General features: G+C 45.7%; 1 protein-coding gene across 12 annotated transcripts in view; it reads right to left on the minus strand.

Moving 5' to 3' along the window:
- PEAK1 (pseudopodium enriched atypical kinase 1) overlaps window positions 1-15,952 on the minus strand; it is a 346,647-nt gene that overhangs the window by 249,417 nt on the left and 81,278 nt on the right. For 10 of the 12 annotated variants that reach the window (XM_051834588.3, XM_089310835.1, XM_051834581.3 and 7 more), the window contains one exon: window positions 5,011-5,117. The exons of the other annotated variants lie outside the window; for them this stretch is intronic. The gene's annotated coding sequence lies outside the window, so the exon portion shown is untranslated. The remainder of the gene's footprint in view (window positions 1-5,010; window positions 5,118-15,952) is intronic. 12 annotated transcript variants of the gene reach the window in all.

Here is a 15,952-nt window from a genome sequence, read left to right on the forward strand (position 1 = left end):
CCAATAGTGAGCTAAGCCTCTGCCTGTGGCACCAGCATCCCATATGGGATCATGGGTTTATGTCTCAGCTGCTGTACTTCCAATCCAGCTCTCTGCTATCACCTGGGAAAGCAGAGGAAGATGCCAAAGTGTTTGGGCCTCTGCACCTGCATGGGAGACCTGGAGGAAGCTCCTAGCTCCTGGCTTTGGACTGGTGCAGCACTAGCTGTTGCAGCCATTTGAGGTGTGAACCAGCAGGTGGAAGACCTTTCTCTCTGTCTCTATCTCTCTGTAACTCTGCCTCTTAAATAAATAAATTTTTAAAAAAAAATGTTAAGCACACAATTATACCCTCCTAACTCCATCCACACAAAATGGAAAAGAGTAAAAAGATACCTTTGTAGATAGCCAGTAGCAAAAGCATCCATTCATTTATTCATACAACAAATATTTACTGGAAGATCTACCGCAGCAGATACTATTCTAGGTACTGGGAAATACAGTACTACACAGGACAAATGTCTTCTGTCCCCATCAAGGGAGATGAATAAGAAAAAGATATCAGTTAGTGATTAGGTGCTAAGAAGAAAACAAAACACAAGCAAGTAATAAGCACAAGCTGGGGGAGCACTCATTTATAGTGAGCTGTCGAGGGAATCTTTTCAAAAAAGGAACATTTAAGCTGTGACTTTAAGGAAAACCAGCAAACCAGCAGGCTGGGGTAAGACCACTGCCCACAGAGAGACAAGCAGTGGAAGACCCTGAAGCTGGAATATCCGTGGCGTAATTGCACAGAAGAAAAGAAGGCCAATGGAGGTGGAATTTTGAGAACATGGTTAAGAACAGGAGCAGGTAAGATCTGAAAGTGCCCTGGCCATTTCAAAGCCATCAGTTGGGAAGATAAAAATAAAACTATGACCAATGAGCTATTCACAGGAACTCACTTTTAGACGAGTAATGACCACCAGGAAACTTGAACAGAAGCAAAGGGAAATCTGAGTTCAGAAAGGCCACAAGGGCAGAGGTTTCTGAATCAGAAGGCAGCAGCATCAGAGCCCTGGCTGGATCACTGCTGTCAGTCACCCAAAGCAAGCGTGTTCCAAGAGAGCTCAGTATCTAGGGCAGGTGTGCGGGGTGAGGGATCCCCGAGCGTGCAGGGGGAGATGCTAAAGCACAGCATTCGGAAGGGAACTCTTGACAGATCAGATGTTTCTGGATGTGCTCGACCTACACATCAGAGTCCAGAGATGTTTTCTAAGTTTAATGTAAATAGATACCATAAACACTTTCCTAAAACATTAACTTTTAGAAATTACAGAAAACTTTTATATATTTAACACCTTCTCTAGAACTACAAAATAAATTAGAATCTTTTAAAATGAAGCAAATAAGACACAGATCATCCATTTTCCTTTTATGGCAAGCACAAAACAGTTTGAAGTTTGCAACACCTATGTCATTAAATGCTACATTTAAAATATAAACTATAACTATTAAAAAGCAATTAGCTCATCTTATTTGAAGAACAAACAACATTTTTCAGTACTTAAATATTTCTAAACATGTAGCACATATAACATAATGTTAGTATGACATTCTGCAATGGCACTATGTTAAAATTTCCAAACTGGGGGCTGGCATTGTGGCGCAACAGGTTAAAGCCCTGGCCTGAAGTGCCAGCATCCTATATGGGCACCGGTTCTAGTCCCGGCTGCTCCTCTTATGATCCAGCTCTCTGCAATGGCCTGGGAAAGCAGAAGACGGCTCAAGTCCTTGGGCCCCTGCACCCACGCGGGAAACCCTGAAGAAGCTCCTGGCTCCTGGCTTCGGAATGGCACAGCTCCGGCCATTGCAGCCATCTGGAGAGCAAACCAGCAGATGGAAGAACTCTCCCTCTGTCTCTACCTCCCTCTGTAACTCTATCTTTCAAATAAATAAACCCAACTGAAAATTGATCCCTGTTAAAAATAAGAGTGGGAATAAGAGAGGGAGGAGGTATACAGTTCGGCACACAATCCCTCAAACTTACCCCTAAGGGGAAAGCTAAAATCTTGCCATGGGACTCCAAATCCCATTAAGTTGGCAGGTACCAATGCCACCTTACTAGTTAAAGTGATCAGTTTAAGTTCATAACTGATCATAAAGATAGGATTAAGTGTCAAAGGGATCACATAAATAAGCCCAGTGTCTGCTAATAATAATTGATAGAATTTAAAAGGAGGGAACAATGCAATGTGAGAAGCGGGATATACAGCAGGCTCATAGAATGGCAAATGCCCTAAACAGCACTCTGGCCTCAGAATCAACCCTTAAGGCACTTGGATCTGGCTAAAAAGCCCATGAGAGTACCTCAGGCATGGAAAACCAAGACACTGTGGCAAAAAAATGACCTAAATGAAAGATCTCTGTGAGTGAGATCTCAGTGGAAGGAATGGGCCATCAAAGAAGGAGGTACCTTTCTCTGAAGGGAGGAGAGAACTTCAACTTTGATTATGGCCTTGTCTAAATAAGGTCGGAGTTTGTGGACTCAAGAGGCTTCCATACATAGCCTTGGCAGCTCATAACAAGAGCCTCCAGTGATTACTGACGTCATAAATAAGAGTGTGAATTGTTAAATCAACAACAGGAGTCATGGTGCAGCTACTCCCCATGTAGGACCTCTGTCCTTAATGTGTTGTATTATGAGAATTAACGGTAAAACTAATATTCAAACAGTACTTTATACTTTGTGTGTCTGTGTGGGTGCAAACTGTTGAAATCTTTACTCAGGAGTTGATCTTCTGTACATAAAGATAATTAAAAATGAATCTTAATCAAGAATGGGATGGGAGACAAAGTAGGAGGTGGGATGGTTTACAGGTGGGAGGGTGGTTATGGGGGGAAGAACCATTATAATTCAGAAGTTGTACTTTTGAAATTTATATTTGTTAAATAAAAGTTTTCTATTAAAAAAATGAAATAAATCTAAGACCTTTCTCTCTGTCTCTCTCTCTCACTGTCCACTCTGCCTGTCAAAAAAAAAAAAGCAAACAATTTCCCAAACTATGCTTACTGCTACCAAATATATGTATATTCTTCTATAATAACATCTTGGTAAGGCACCAACTGTTCATTTTGGGAAGAAAACAAAGGGAAAATAATGGAGATTAGAGCTGCTTTAGCTGAGGTATGTGGCGACGTGTCTTCACTCAAGCCACATGCTTGTTAACAAATGAACATGGGCCTCGGAGACCTCCCTTGAGCACCAATGATCTCGCAGGCTCGCTGAGCCTCAGGCCTTCTCATCAGTAAATAAGGCTTGTACACTGTCCCTACAAGACTGCTCGGAAAATTAAATGAGATAAGATAAATGAAGACGAATGAAACGCTGTGTTACGTGGTCACCACAGTGTTAGCAAGGTAATGAATGCAACGGGACAGCAGAGGAGAAAAAGGAAAAATAATCAACTGTAACTTATGTAAATAGCACTCCTCAAGTCAAACAGGCTGGCCAACTGCCTTCGTTTTACCTGGAAAGGAACCCAGCTCCAAAAGTTTAAGGGATCGGCCCAGAGATACAATGCTGGCACAACGCAGCTAAAATCGTGCTCCAATCCTAAATCTGCAGAGCACTTTCATGTAAGATCCCGCTGATGTTCCCAATAAGATGGTCAGTTTGCCTCTGAGGAAAACGCACAGCACCAAAGTCAGCCAGTTTGACTGGGACGGGACACCGAGTCCTGTGTCTCCCCGTCACCACGTGACTAACACAGAGGACAGCCCTTCCCAAGCCGTCGTCCCTGCACTCACCCTGTACAGACACGAATGCTCCCATGCTGAGTCACTCAGCGTCTCAGCATAAAGACACCCATCATATGAGGACGTGAAGTCTCCGCAGACAAGATTTTTGACCTATTTCCCAAACTCAAACCTCAAACGATACTGTCCTGCTACAAGTGAGCGAGATTACTGTGACTCTGTTCCAGCAGGAGAGCTGGGTTAGTGAGGCGCTGAATGTTTTATCACACGCAATCAAGCCAGCTATTGTTTGTATCATTAATGACTGGCAGTCACACACTTAAACATTGCTTAATCAGCCCTTCCTTCCTTCCTTTCACACAGGGTTGTCAAGCCACCCTTCTGTAAACAGGTCACTCAGTTCTTGTAGCTGAGTCAAGATGACTCACTTTCATGTAATAATTATGCTACAAACACTGCATTACTGCACAGCTGAAGGGACAGACAGGCCCGGAAACGGTGAAAAAAAAGAAATTGGGGCATACTATGTTGATTCTCCACCTGCGGCGCCGGCATCCCATATGGGCACCGGTTCTAGTCCCGGTTGCTCCTCTTCCAGTCCAGCTCTCTGCTGTGGCCAGGGAGTGCAGTGGAGGATGGCCCAAGTGCTTGGGCCCTGCACCCCATGGGAGACCAGGAAAAGCACCTGACTCCTGGCTTCGGATAGGTGCAGCGCCAGCCGTAGCAGCCATCTGGGGAGTGAACCAAAGGAAGGAAGACCTTTCTCTCTGTTTCTCCCTCTCACTGTCTGTAACTCTACCTGTCAAATAAATAAATAAAATCTTTAAAAAAAAAAAAAAAAAGGAATCAGGTGCAGATGAGCCAAAGAGCAACAAAGCCTCTAAGCAACAGTCCCATTCTACAACACGAGTGCCTGAACGCTGCTGAGCGAGGCTGTAAGGCGGGCAAGGGTCCACGGCCGGGCAACAACAGAGGTGGGCGTCAGGTAAGGATGAGAAGGGAAGCAGTGATCAGGATCTTCGAGAGGCCACGCCAGAGTTTGAACTTAATCTCAGGGAAAGTGTGAAGGGCTGAAGGACTCTGAGCAGACTTGGTAATGACTGGCAGAATTTCCGAGAACTCTTCCTGGCCAAACAGCACACAGACTGGGAAGGACGAGGCCTGCTGGCAACGGAGTCTGGCAGACTTACTTAACATCATGAGCACCCTCGGATCAAGGCAACAGACCTCGGCCCTCCCGGGGCCACACAGGGAGCAGTGGGGAGGGCCATGGCAGGGCCTGCTGAATCTCACCTCCACGGGCGACTTTCCACCTGACCGGAACCCAAGGACTCCTCGCTCACAGGGCCTCGAGCCCACTTCCAGGATAGGTCCTTCCACAGGTCCGTACACCGCTGGGCCTGAAGGGAGACACATACACAGTTTTGAACTGAGAATCAGCAATTTCCTGCCATACTCATGTATAATTGAATGTTTCCGTCTAAAACGCAAAGCTTATGACAACTAATACTGACCTGAAATTTAAAAATGCTTTTAATCTTTCAAGAAGATCTGAAATAATTCTTTGACAGCTGAAAGATATTTTTCATGTGAGACAGATTTATAGAAATCAGGATCAACCTTAGAAAGGCAAAGCAATTTGAAGACACAAAGGCCAACCAGCTGTTGAGTAATGCGTGGTTGAAAACACCACCAAGTCGTTCAGGGAAGGCCCAGACTAAAGACAGGCAGCTGTCACGTAAAAATGGGCTGAACTGCACCATGCTGCTCACAGGAGACAGAGATGCACACTAAACAGATTCAGAACAGACTCTGGAGCAAGACTGCTGGCTGAAGACAAAGAAAACTCCAGGTCCTCTGAGGGCAGCGTCCACCCAGCTGTGGGCAGCAGCAGCACCCACCCAAGTTGCCATGGAAAGAAGCCCCTCTGCTGGACAGTGTTTTGTGGCAGGCAGAGGCCACTGGACACGCGGACAAAAAGCCAGGAGCTCCACAAACCTGAATGGGAAAATGAATTACTCCTCTCTTTTCTCCAACCTCTAAATCACTATGGTTATTAGGCCTGTCATTATAACTCGCTTTGCATTGTTAAAGAAGCACATATTGCTTTATCAATTAGATTAAGAATATTTGAATATACTTTGCTCCCTTTGTAATGCTATGCGGTTTACTCTGTCCATCCCAGGCAGAAGCTCCCACCTCACATGGCCTTCTCTGACGTGAGTTTGCCACCGAGTGATTCCCAGGGCTGGGTGCGGAAGAGCTCTGCAGATTCTGGGAGCAGCTTTGGAGCAGTTTGTTGTACAGCAAGAGTTGCCAGAACAGAACCTGGCGCGTGAAACTAGGGTGCTAATATAACAAAACTGAGAACACAAGCCTGGGTGGTGGGCCTAAGGATCTCACCAGCAAAGCCTGGGGAGCCTCCTGCAGAGAACTGGGAAGGCCCCAAAGGAGGGTGAAAGGTCATCAGCAGCTGGAAGAGAGACGTTCGTTGTGAAGTGGTGGAAACTCTAACAAAACTGTGCACCGCGGGGAGACTGAAAACAGGAAATGCTGGTAAGGAACGGTTGCTTCTAGCTAGGCAATCCCCCAGCTGCACATCCAGAGCGTCAGCTGATCCCTCTGCCACGTGCACTGTGAGGTGCACACAGAGATGGCTGCGGGAGAGGGTGCGCATTTTCAAGCAGAATCGGGTAGAAATGCAAAGGAGCCAGCAAACGCTGAGCTCAAAACTAGAACTGTTTCTCAGCCACAACCTCTCCCAGCAGAGAATGCTCAAAGCAAGCAAGAGCTAGGGTTTTCCACCAAAAGAGTCTAGGGTTTTCCACCACGGTGAACAGCAGGGAACGCACCGCTCTAGTCTAGGGGAAGACAGTGTTAGAAAGAAGCGGAAAGAAGGCAGTCTCAGGGAAGAGTTAGGAAGAAAACAGCAGAGGAAACTGCACGCAAATCAGAGGGACACACTGGACCCCCGTGGAGGGTGTACATGTGCAACTCAGGACCCCGCAGCCCAGAGCCTCAGCACCAGTATGGAATGAGGTGAGACCAGACTGCAGCAGCCCAAGTCGCTGGCGATACAGCTGTGGGAGGAGCCTGGTGGGAGTCTGGCTGGACCCTGTGGGGGACAGTGTACTCGCCAACCTAGAGAGAAAAAACGGGGTCTGGCTGAATCCTGTTGGGGACAGTGTACTCGCCAACCTAGAGAGAAAAAACGGGGGGCGGGCGTTTCTCTTTCCCCAACCACCCAGCCCAGCTCCTGTAACTAGCTGAGAGCAGGCGGGTGCCATTTTGGACATACGTGACACCTGCATAAGTTCATGTCCACATGCCCAGCAACCACACAAGTGTAGACGCCTGAGTCTGGCTGGGAGAACCGGCAGAGGGCTGGGAGCTTGTGACTGCGGGAGCCCTCTGTGTTGGTACTGTGAAAAAACTGTGGCTGCGTGGGAAGGTGCAGGGTGTGGCTGGGACATTGGGCAGTCACTGTGGGCGGCTCCACATACTTGAGGCTCCCTGATTCCCTGGTGAGGGTCACTGCTGCAGGATCTATGTTCACACCATGGATTGCACGGATCCTTTGTGTGGTTCTTGTGATGGCGTGGATGAAAACTACTCACTGGGGCTAGCACTCAGGCATTGATCTCCTTTGAGGAGAGGAGGTAAGCGTCAGAATATGCCAACAGGACAGAACAAACCTCCCCTCTGATTATAAAAAAAAAAAAAAGAGAGAGAGAGAGAGAGATTTACCACGCCCAACTTGGGGGTCACCTTGGACACTCCCCTCACCCAGCACCCAGAACTGAAGAGAGCTCCATGGCTACATGCCTCTGGGTATTCACTGAAAGAGCAGTCACTCCACTAAGCCACAGAGGCATAGTTCAAAGCAAAAGCAACCACAGGGAAAGAAAAAAATGAACAAGTATCACCAAAAATGTCTAATAAGAAACTCAGCAATTCACAAAACAAGAATAAGGAAGACAACATGACATCCTGAAAAGAACACACTTCAATACTAGAATGTGAAGATGAAGAGACTGACAAAATGCCAGAAATGAATTAAAAAAACTGATCATAGGGTTGCTTAGAAGTAATCAGAAGCAAATTCATGAACTAAAGAAATCCGTACAAGACATGAATGGAAATTTTTCCCATGAAACTGAGATCTTAAAGAGACACTAAAAAAATTGGAAATGAAGAATTCAATAGAGCAAATAAAAAATATGGTGGAAAGTATTAAGAACAGATTTGATATGGCAGAAGAAAGAATAGCTAAGTTAGAAGACAAATCTCAGGAAATTTTACAGTCAGACCAAAAAAATGAAAAAAAAAAATTAGAAAACTAAAAAACAGTGTTGAAGATTTATGGGATACTATCAAAAGACCCAACTTATGGGTCTTAGGAGTTCCTGAAGGCATGGAAAGAATGGGTTAGAAAGTCTTTTTAATGAAATAATTACAGAGTTTGGCAAAGTAGCAGGACATAAAATCAACACACAAAAATTAATATCCTTTTTCTACACAGGCAATGCAATAGGTGAGAAAGACCTTTTAAGATTAATCCTATTGGCCGGCGCCGCGGCTCACTAGGCTAATCCTCTGCCTTGCGGCGCCGGCACACCAGGTTCTAGTCCCGGTCGGGGCGCCGGATTCTGTCCCGGTTGCCCCTCTTCCAGGCCAGCCCTCTGCTGTGGCCAGGGAGTGCAGTGGAGGATGGCCCAGGTGCCTGGGCCCTGCACCCCATGGGAGACCAGGAAAAGCACCTGGCTCCTGGCTCCTGCCATCGGATCAGCGCGGTGCGCCGGCCGCAGGGCGCCGGCCGCGGCGGCCATTGGAAGGTGAACCAACGGCAAAGGAAGACCTTTCTCTCTGTCTCTCTCTCTCACTGTCCACTCTGCCTGTCCAAAAAAAAAAAAAAAAAAAGATTAATCCTATTCACAACAGCTACAAAGGAAATCAATATCTTGGAATAAATTTAACCAAGGATGTCAAAGGTCTCTACAATGATAATTACAAAACATTAAAAAAAAAAAATAGAAGACACAAAAAAATGGAAAAATCTCCCATGTTCGTGGATTGGAAGAATCGATATCATCAAAATGTCCACTCTTCCAAAAGCAATTTACAGATACAATGCAATACCAATTAAAATACCAAGGATATTCTTCTCAGATACAGAAAAAATGATGCTGAAATTCATATGAAAACACAAGAGATCTTGAATAGCTAAAGCAATCTTATACAACAAAACAAAGCCAGAGGCATCATAACCCCAGATTTCAAGACATACTGCAGGGCAGTTATAATCAAAACAGCCTGGTACTGGTACAAAAACAGATGGAAAGACCATTGGAACAGAACAGAAATGCCAGAAATCAACCCACACATCTATAACCTATTTATCTTTGACAAAGGAGCTAAAATCAACCCCTGGAGCAAGGACAGTCTCTTCAACATATGATGCTGGGAAAACTGGCTCTCCACATGCAGAAGTATGAAGCAAGACCCCTATCTTACAGTTTACACAGAAATCCACTCAAAATGGATTAAAGACCTAAATCTATGACTCAATACCATAAATTATTAGAGGACACTGGAGAAACCCTGCAAGACATTGGCATAGGCAAATAGTTCTTGGAAAAGATCCCAGACACACAGGCAGTCAAAGCCATAATTGACAAATGTGATTACACAAAATTGAGAAGTTTCTGTACTGCAAAAGAAACAGTCAGGAAAGTGAAGAGGCAACTGACGGAATGCAAGAAATTATTTGCAAACTATGAAACTGATAAAGGATTAATAATCAGAACTATAAAGAGATCAAGAAACTCAACAACAACAAAACAAACAACTCGCAAAGGACTTAAACAGACATTTTTCAAAACAGGAAATCCAAATGGCCAACAGACACACAAACAAAACGCTCAGGATCACTAGCCGTCAGAGAAATCCAAGTCAAAACCACAGTGAGGTTTAACCTCACCCCAGTTAGAATGGCTTGCACACAGAAATCTACAAACAACAAATGCTGGTGAGGATGTGGGATAAAAGGTATCCTAATCCACTGTTGGTGGGAATGTAAACCAGCACAGCCACCGTGGAAGACGTATGGAGATACCTCAGAAATCTGAATATAGACCTACCAAAGGACCCAGCCAGCTCACTCCTTGGAATTTACCCAAGGGAAGTGAAATCAGCATATGAAAAAGTTATCTGTACCCTCATGTTTATTGCAGCTCAATTCACAGTAGCTAAGATATAGAATCAACCTAAATGTCCATCAACTGAAGACTGACTAAAGAAATTATGGGATATGTACACCATAGAATACTACACAGTGGTAAAAAAAAAAAGAAAGAAACCCTGTCATTTGCAACAAAATGGATGAAATTGGAAAACATCATACTTGGTGAAATAAGCCTGTCCTAAGAGGACTAATACCATATGTTCTTCTTGATCTGTGATAACTAATAGAGCTCCTGAAAGGTAATCTATAGAAGTGAAATTAACACTTCAAGATGCAATGACTTTGAACAGCTCTTGTCTCACCTACTGAGTAACAGTTTTTTTTTTTCACACAATTTGTTGAACTCCTTACTTAATCATATGTGTGTAAAGTTAATTGAAAACAGATCTTAGTAAAAAATAATAATGGGAATAGGAGAGGGAGGAGGAAAAGGGGTGGGAGGGCGGGAACAGTGGGAAGAATCACTATATTCCTAAATTCCTAAATTTAGCAAATGCATGAAGCTTGTATTCCTAAAATAAAGCTTTCTTTGGGAAAGAAAGAAAGGAAGGAAGAGCTAAGGACTGAGGTTGAATCCAGGGTGCAGAAAGGAAAAGATGGTCTCAGAGTAGAGAAGCAGCCCAGGGCACTGCTGGAACCCCTGGTTAACAGTTCCTCCCCTGGTTTTTTTTTTTTTTTTTCTTTTTTTTTTCTAAAGATTTATTTATTTATTTGAGAGGCAGAGTTAGAGAGAAAGAGGGAGAGACAGAGAAAGGTCTTCCATCCACTGGTTCACTCCCCAAATGGCCATGCTGGGCCAATCCGAAGTTAGGAGCCAGGAGCTCCAGGTCTCCCAGGTAGGTGTAGAGGCCCAAGCACTTGGGTCATCTTCCAACGTTTTCCCAGGCCATTAGCAGTGACCTGGATCAGAAGTGAAGCAGCAGAGACTTGAACCAGCATCCATAAGGGATGCCAGTGCTGCAGGCAAGGGCTTAGCCCACTACACCACAGTGCCAGCCCTGGTTTTTCCTTCTTGATCTTTCTCCCAATGCCTTTCCTGTACCTGTCCACAAAATCTACATGTGTCCTGATGATTCCTTCTTCAATCACTCCCTAAAATCTATTAATCTCAAATATCTCTCAGAAGCAGTCTCCTTCTTTCCCCTCCCTCCTTAATTCCCATCTCTCTCTAAGAACTGCAAACAGATCTGTACATCTCCACCTGACTGGCAAGGAAATCTCAAGCTCATTATGTCAGCGTCCCAAGTTCCTACCCCACAAGTTCCCTCTATACCTACTGGGCACTGGGAACAAACAGCACCACTAACTATGCATTGCCCAGCCAGAGTCACCCCCAGCTTGTGTTCCCTCCTCCACTTTCTCCCTGTCCCACCAGCAACAGCTAACCAGTCTTCGAGTTCTACAGATTCTACCTACTACCCCTCTCTGGAGTCTATTCCTCTTCAAGTTATCTCCTGTCTAGGTTACACCGCCTTCCAAGGGGTCTCCCGATTCCAAACCATCTTTCTTTCTTTCTCTTTTTTTTTTTAATTTATTTGACAGGTAGAGCTATAGACAGTGAGAGAGAGACAGAGAGAAAGGTCTTCCTTCCATTGGTTCACTCCCCAAATGGCGGCCATGGCCGGCGCTGTGCCGATTCGAAGCCAGGAGCCAGGCGCCTCTTCCTGTTCTCCCATGCAGGTGTAGGAGCCCATGCACTTGGGCCATCCTCTACTGCCCTCCCGGGCCACAGCAGAGATCTGGAGTGAAGAGAAGCAACCAGGACTAGAACCTGGCACCCATATGGGATGCCAGCGCCGCAAGGCGGAGGATTAACCAAGTGAGCTATGGCACCAGCCTCCCCAAATCATCTTTCATACTACTCTAAAAACCACCTTCTGAGAATACTAGCCATGTGAATCCCCTGCTCTCTGTCAATATCCTGGGACAAATACTACAAGCAGGCACTCTATGATCTGGCTCTTCCCTACAAACTGCGTCCCCTTACCATGTATTCCAACAACACTGAAAAATAGAGGAATTAGACAGACAGTGGTTTCGAGTACACACTTTTCTATCTGTCTCAAAGGCAGTGCCTCTGATTATGAATACTAAGTACTTCTCTGTGTATTGATTTAATCCTACAATTATAGGGCACCTACTCTGCGGCAAATGTGGCAGGCTGTGTGCCAGAGCCAGGCATACACAAATAAATGAGAAACAGGACCTGCTTCTCCTCAGGAAAAACGCAGCTTAGAAAGGAAAACAAGTCTATCCCCACGCTTTCTAATGGAAGGCAGCATGGCGTGGTGGACCGATTCCTTGGAGGAGGCCAAAGATATTGTTCCCAGAGAGTACGACAGGCAGCAAGCAAACACAGCAGAATAAATACGGTACATTCTCCGGGAGCAGCACATTTCCTCCATGGAAGGAACTGAAAACATTTTAAACTATTCCAGAGAGGCTGAGCCAGCAAAATCTGTAGAAATTAATATACTTATAATAAGTAGAATACAAATTGACATGGAAAATGCAATCAAAGACTTAAAACTTACTGGGCCATTTTGGACAGAAATGACTGTCCAGAGTTAGAATGTAAAACAAAAATGCAAAGCAGAAGATGAGCACTTTTAGGTCAGAGACCCTCTCAGAGCTGCTCAAGTCACATCAGGATTGTTGCTCACAGCTTCGGCTGGGTGGCCACACAGTGAAGCCCACTGGACAGTCAAAAAGAATCTGCAGGGCCATTTGTCACAGGAAGCCTATGCCTCTGTCCAGCCTCACTGGGGGCTTCAGTTCTGGCACAGAGCAAGCTGTATGGATGATCAGGGAGTCTTGAACCCACCCTATACTAGGGGTCAGAATAAAGCTGCCTACAAATACGTAAAGCAAGTCTAAGAGAGCTGAAAAAAAGTTTACACCGTTTTCAATTCTTTTTTTTTTTTTAAGATTTATTTATTTAAAAGTCAGAGTTACACAAAGAGAGGAGAGGCAGAGAGAGAGAAAGAGAGAAGGAAGTCTTCCATCCACTGGTTCACCCCCCATTAGCCCCAACAGCAGGAGCTGCGCCAATCTGAAGCCAGGAGCCAGGAGCTTCTGGGCCTGCCATGCAGGCCATCTTCTACTGCTATCCCAGGCCACAGCAGAGAGCTGAATCAGAAGTGGAGCAGCTGGGTCTTGAACTGGCACCCATATGGGATGCCGGTGCTTCAGGCCAGGGCGTTAACCCGCTGCGCCACAGCCCCGGCCCCTGTTTTCAATTCTTGCGAAGACAGTGAATTAGCTAAAGTGTTGATCCTCTCCCAAAACATGAGCCTTGGAGTCACACCAGAAAACGGACAGAATTATGAGAAACCCTGAAATAACTGAGGACCACTGATCTGGTGTGCGTGGAATGGTGGCTCTGGCCTGACAAGAGGCAGCCCAGTAAGCGCGGTATAACAAGCCAGAGAAAGAACTCCTAACCTTCGGTCTTGCACCCCGTGTTCAGCACCCAGAGAAAGAACTCCTAGCCTTCGGTCTTGCACCCCGTGTTCAGCACTCACATGCACACCTGGTCCCACTTTGCATCCCTGAGAAGTCGCCTCAGGTCCTAGGAAAATAGTCAGGAGCTGAGAAAACCACTGGCCACGCACGAACCTCTGCTGGCCGCCGCCCTGCAAGCCCCTCTCCTCCAACACAGAGCCCAGGAACCTGACGCGCCTGCCTGGAAGGCAGCTTCCTCAGCTGCCTGAGGATACGCTGGGGTGAGCCGCTGTAACCTGAGGCTCTCGGAAGCCAGACATCTCCCCACCTGCTCCTGGTGTCAGTGGGATTGAAAGCACCTGATCCTACCTATGCATGCAGTGTCTGACCAGGCAAAATAACAAGGGGCAAAGAAAAAAAAGTGAACAGGATATCATTGTCTGCTTGGCCTACAAAGTCAAACACCACAGAGCAGGGGCTTAAACAACAGGAATACATCATCCCACAGTTGCGGAGACAGGAAGCCCAAGACCAGGAGGACGGCAAGGCCAGATCTGGTGAGGACTGTCAGGCCTGGGGGTGGCTGCCTTCCTATGTGTCCTCACGTGCTGGGGACGGAGGGACAGTGAGGAACTGAGGTCCAGGCTAGAACCCCACTGGACCAAGGCCCCAACTCCATGACCTCATCTCGCCTGGATTTTCCCCCAGAGGCGCCATTTCCAGACCTATCACATTGAAGATTAGGGTTTCAATACTTGAATTTTGAGTAGGGGGCTCATTCAGTCCACAGTATCCACGTTTTTTGAAAAAAGCAAAATGTTGGGGCAGCACTGTGGCACAGCGGGTTAACGCCCTGGCCTGAAGCGCAGGCATCCCATATGGGCGCTGGTTCTAGTCCCTGCTGCACCTCTTCTAATCCAGCTCTCTGCTATGGCCTGGGAAAGCAGTAGAGGATGGCCCAGGTCCTTGGGCCCCTGCACCCACGTGGGAGACCCGAAGAAGCTCCTGGCTCCTGGCTCCTGGCTTCGGTGTAGCTCTGGCCATTACGGCCATCTGGGGAGTGAACCAGCGGATGGAAGACTTCTCTCTCTGTCTCTACCTCTCTCTGTAACTCTGTCTTTCAAATAAATAAAATAAATGTTTAAAAAAAAAAAAAAAGCAAAATGTCATCCTAAGAGTAAACCACATGAAACATGAACACAAGAGGGACTAAGGACTTTAATGTCAAAAACATTTGGGGGTGGAAAAAACAACTTAGTGGGGGCCGCTGTTGCGGCACGATGGGTGAAGCCAGAGATTCTATGATGCCAGTCCCACATCAGAGCACCAGTTCAAGCTGCTCTGCTTCAAGTCCGGCTTCCTGCTAATGAATCTGGGAAAAGCCGGGGAGGATGGCCCAAGCACGTAGGCCCCCGCTACCCTCGTGGCGGATCCAAATGGAGTTCCTGGCTCCTGGCTTCAGCCCGGTTCAGCCCTGGCCATTGTGCCCATTTGGAGAGTGAACCAGCAGATGGAAGACCTTTCTCGCTCTCCTCCACTCTTTATTGCTCTACCTTTCAAATAAAATAACTACATCTTTGAAAATAATAATGGTAGGAAAATTGAGTATCTTTTAATGTTGGGGTAAAGAATAATTTCTTTTAAAAAACAAGATATATTTGACTATATTAAAATTAAGAACCTTTGTTTATTTTAAAAAATACCTCAAAGAAAGTGAAAATACAAGTTCTAAGCTGGGAGAAGGTATTCATAATACATGTAATTTAAAATACATTATTAACAAGAACATATAAAGCAAGGACACACACCAAAAAAATCAAGGCTAGAAAAAAAGAGAAAGAGGCAATGAAAAGGGGCTGCCAACTGTGGCGTAATCAGTGAAGCCCCAGTCTGCAGTGCCAGCATCCCACTGGGCACTGGTTTGAGTCTCGGCTGCTCTACTTCCCATCCAGCTCCCTGCTAATGCGCCTGGGAAAGCAGTAGAAGATGGTCTAAGTCCTCAGGACCCTGTACCCATGTGGGAGATCCAGAAGAAGCTCCTGGCTTTGGATTGGCACAGCTCCAGCCATTGCAGCCATCTGAGGAGTGACATAGCAGATGGAAGACCACTATTTCTCTGCCTCTGCCTCTCTGTAACTCTGCCATTCAAATAAATAAATAAATCTTTTTTAAAAAGGCAATGAAGAAGCATCTCATGTACAACACATACATACAGCCATCAAATTATGAAAAGTTAACATCAGCAGGAATCACAGAAATGCAAAGCAAGACCACACTGCTCAGGAAAAACTCTGAAAGGCTTTGAAGTGGACCAGATAAAGGACCAGTGAATGCCCTCCCAAGTTCATGCATCCCTTACCTCCGTCTTTTAAGTTTTCAATTCCATACATTGTAGGAAACAGATAATAACGTGAATTATTCCCATCTACAGACAGCAAATTATTTCTGCATAGAATGCAACTCAGAATCGCCTACTAGACAAAATAGTTTTACACCTATTTGAAAAATTTATTTCAGTGTTCCTGTACAGCATATAAATAAGTAGCC

Source organism: Oryctolagus cuniculus, chromosome 12, assembly GCF_051225735.1.
Source record: "Oryctolagus cuniculus isolate XC-2025 breed Fujian yellow rabbit chromosome 12, ASM5122573v1, whole genome shotgun sequence".
NCBI lineage: Eukaryota > Metazoa > Chordata > Mammalia > Lagomorpha > Leporidae > Oryctolagus > Oryctolagus cuniculus.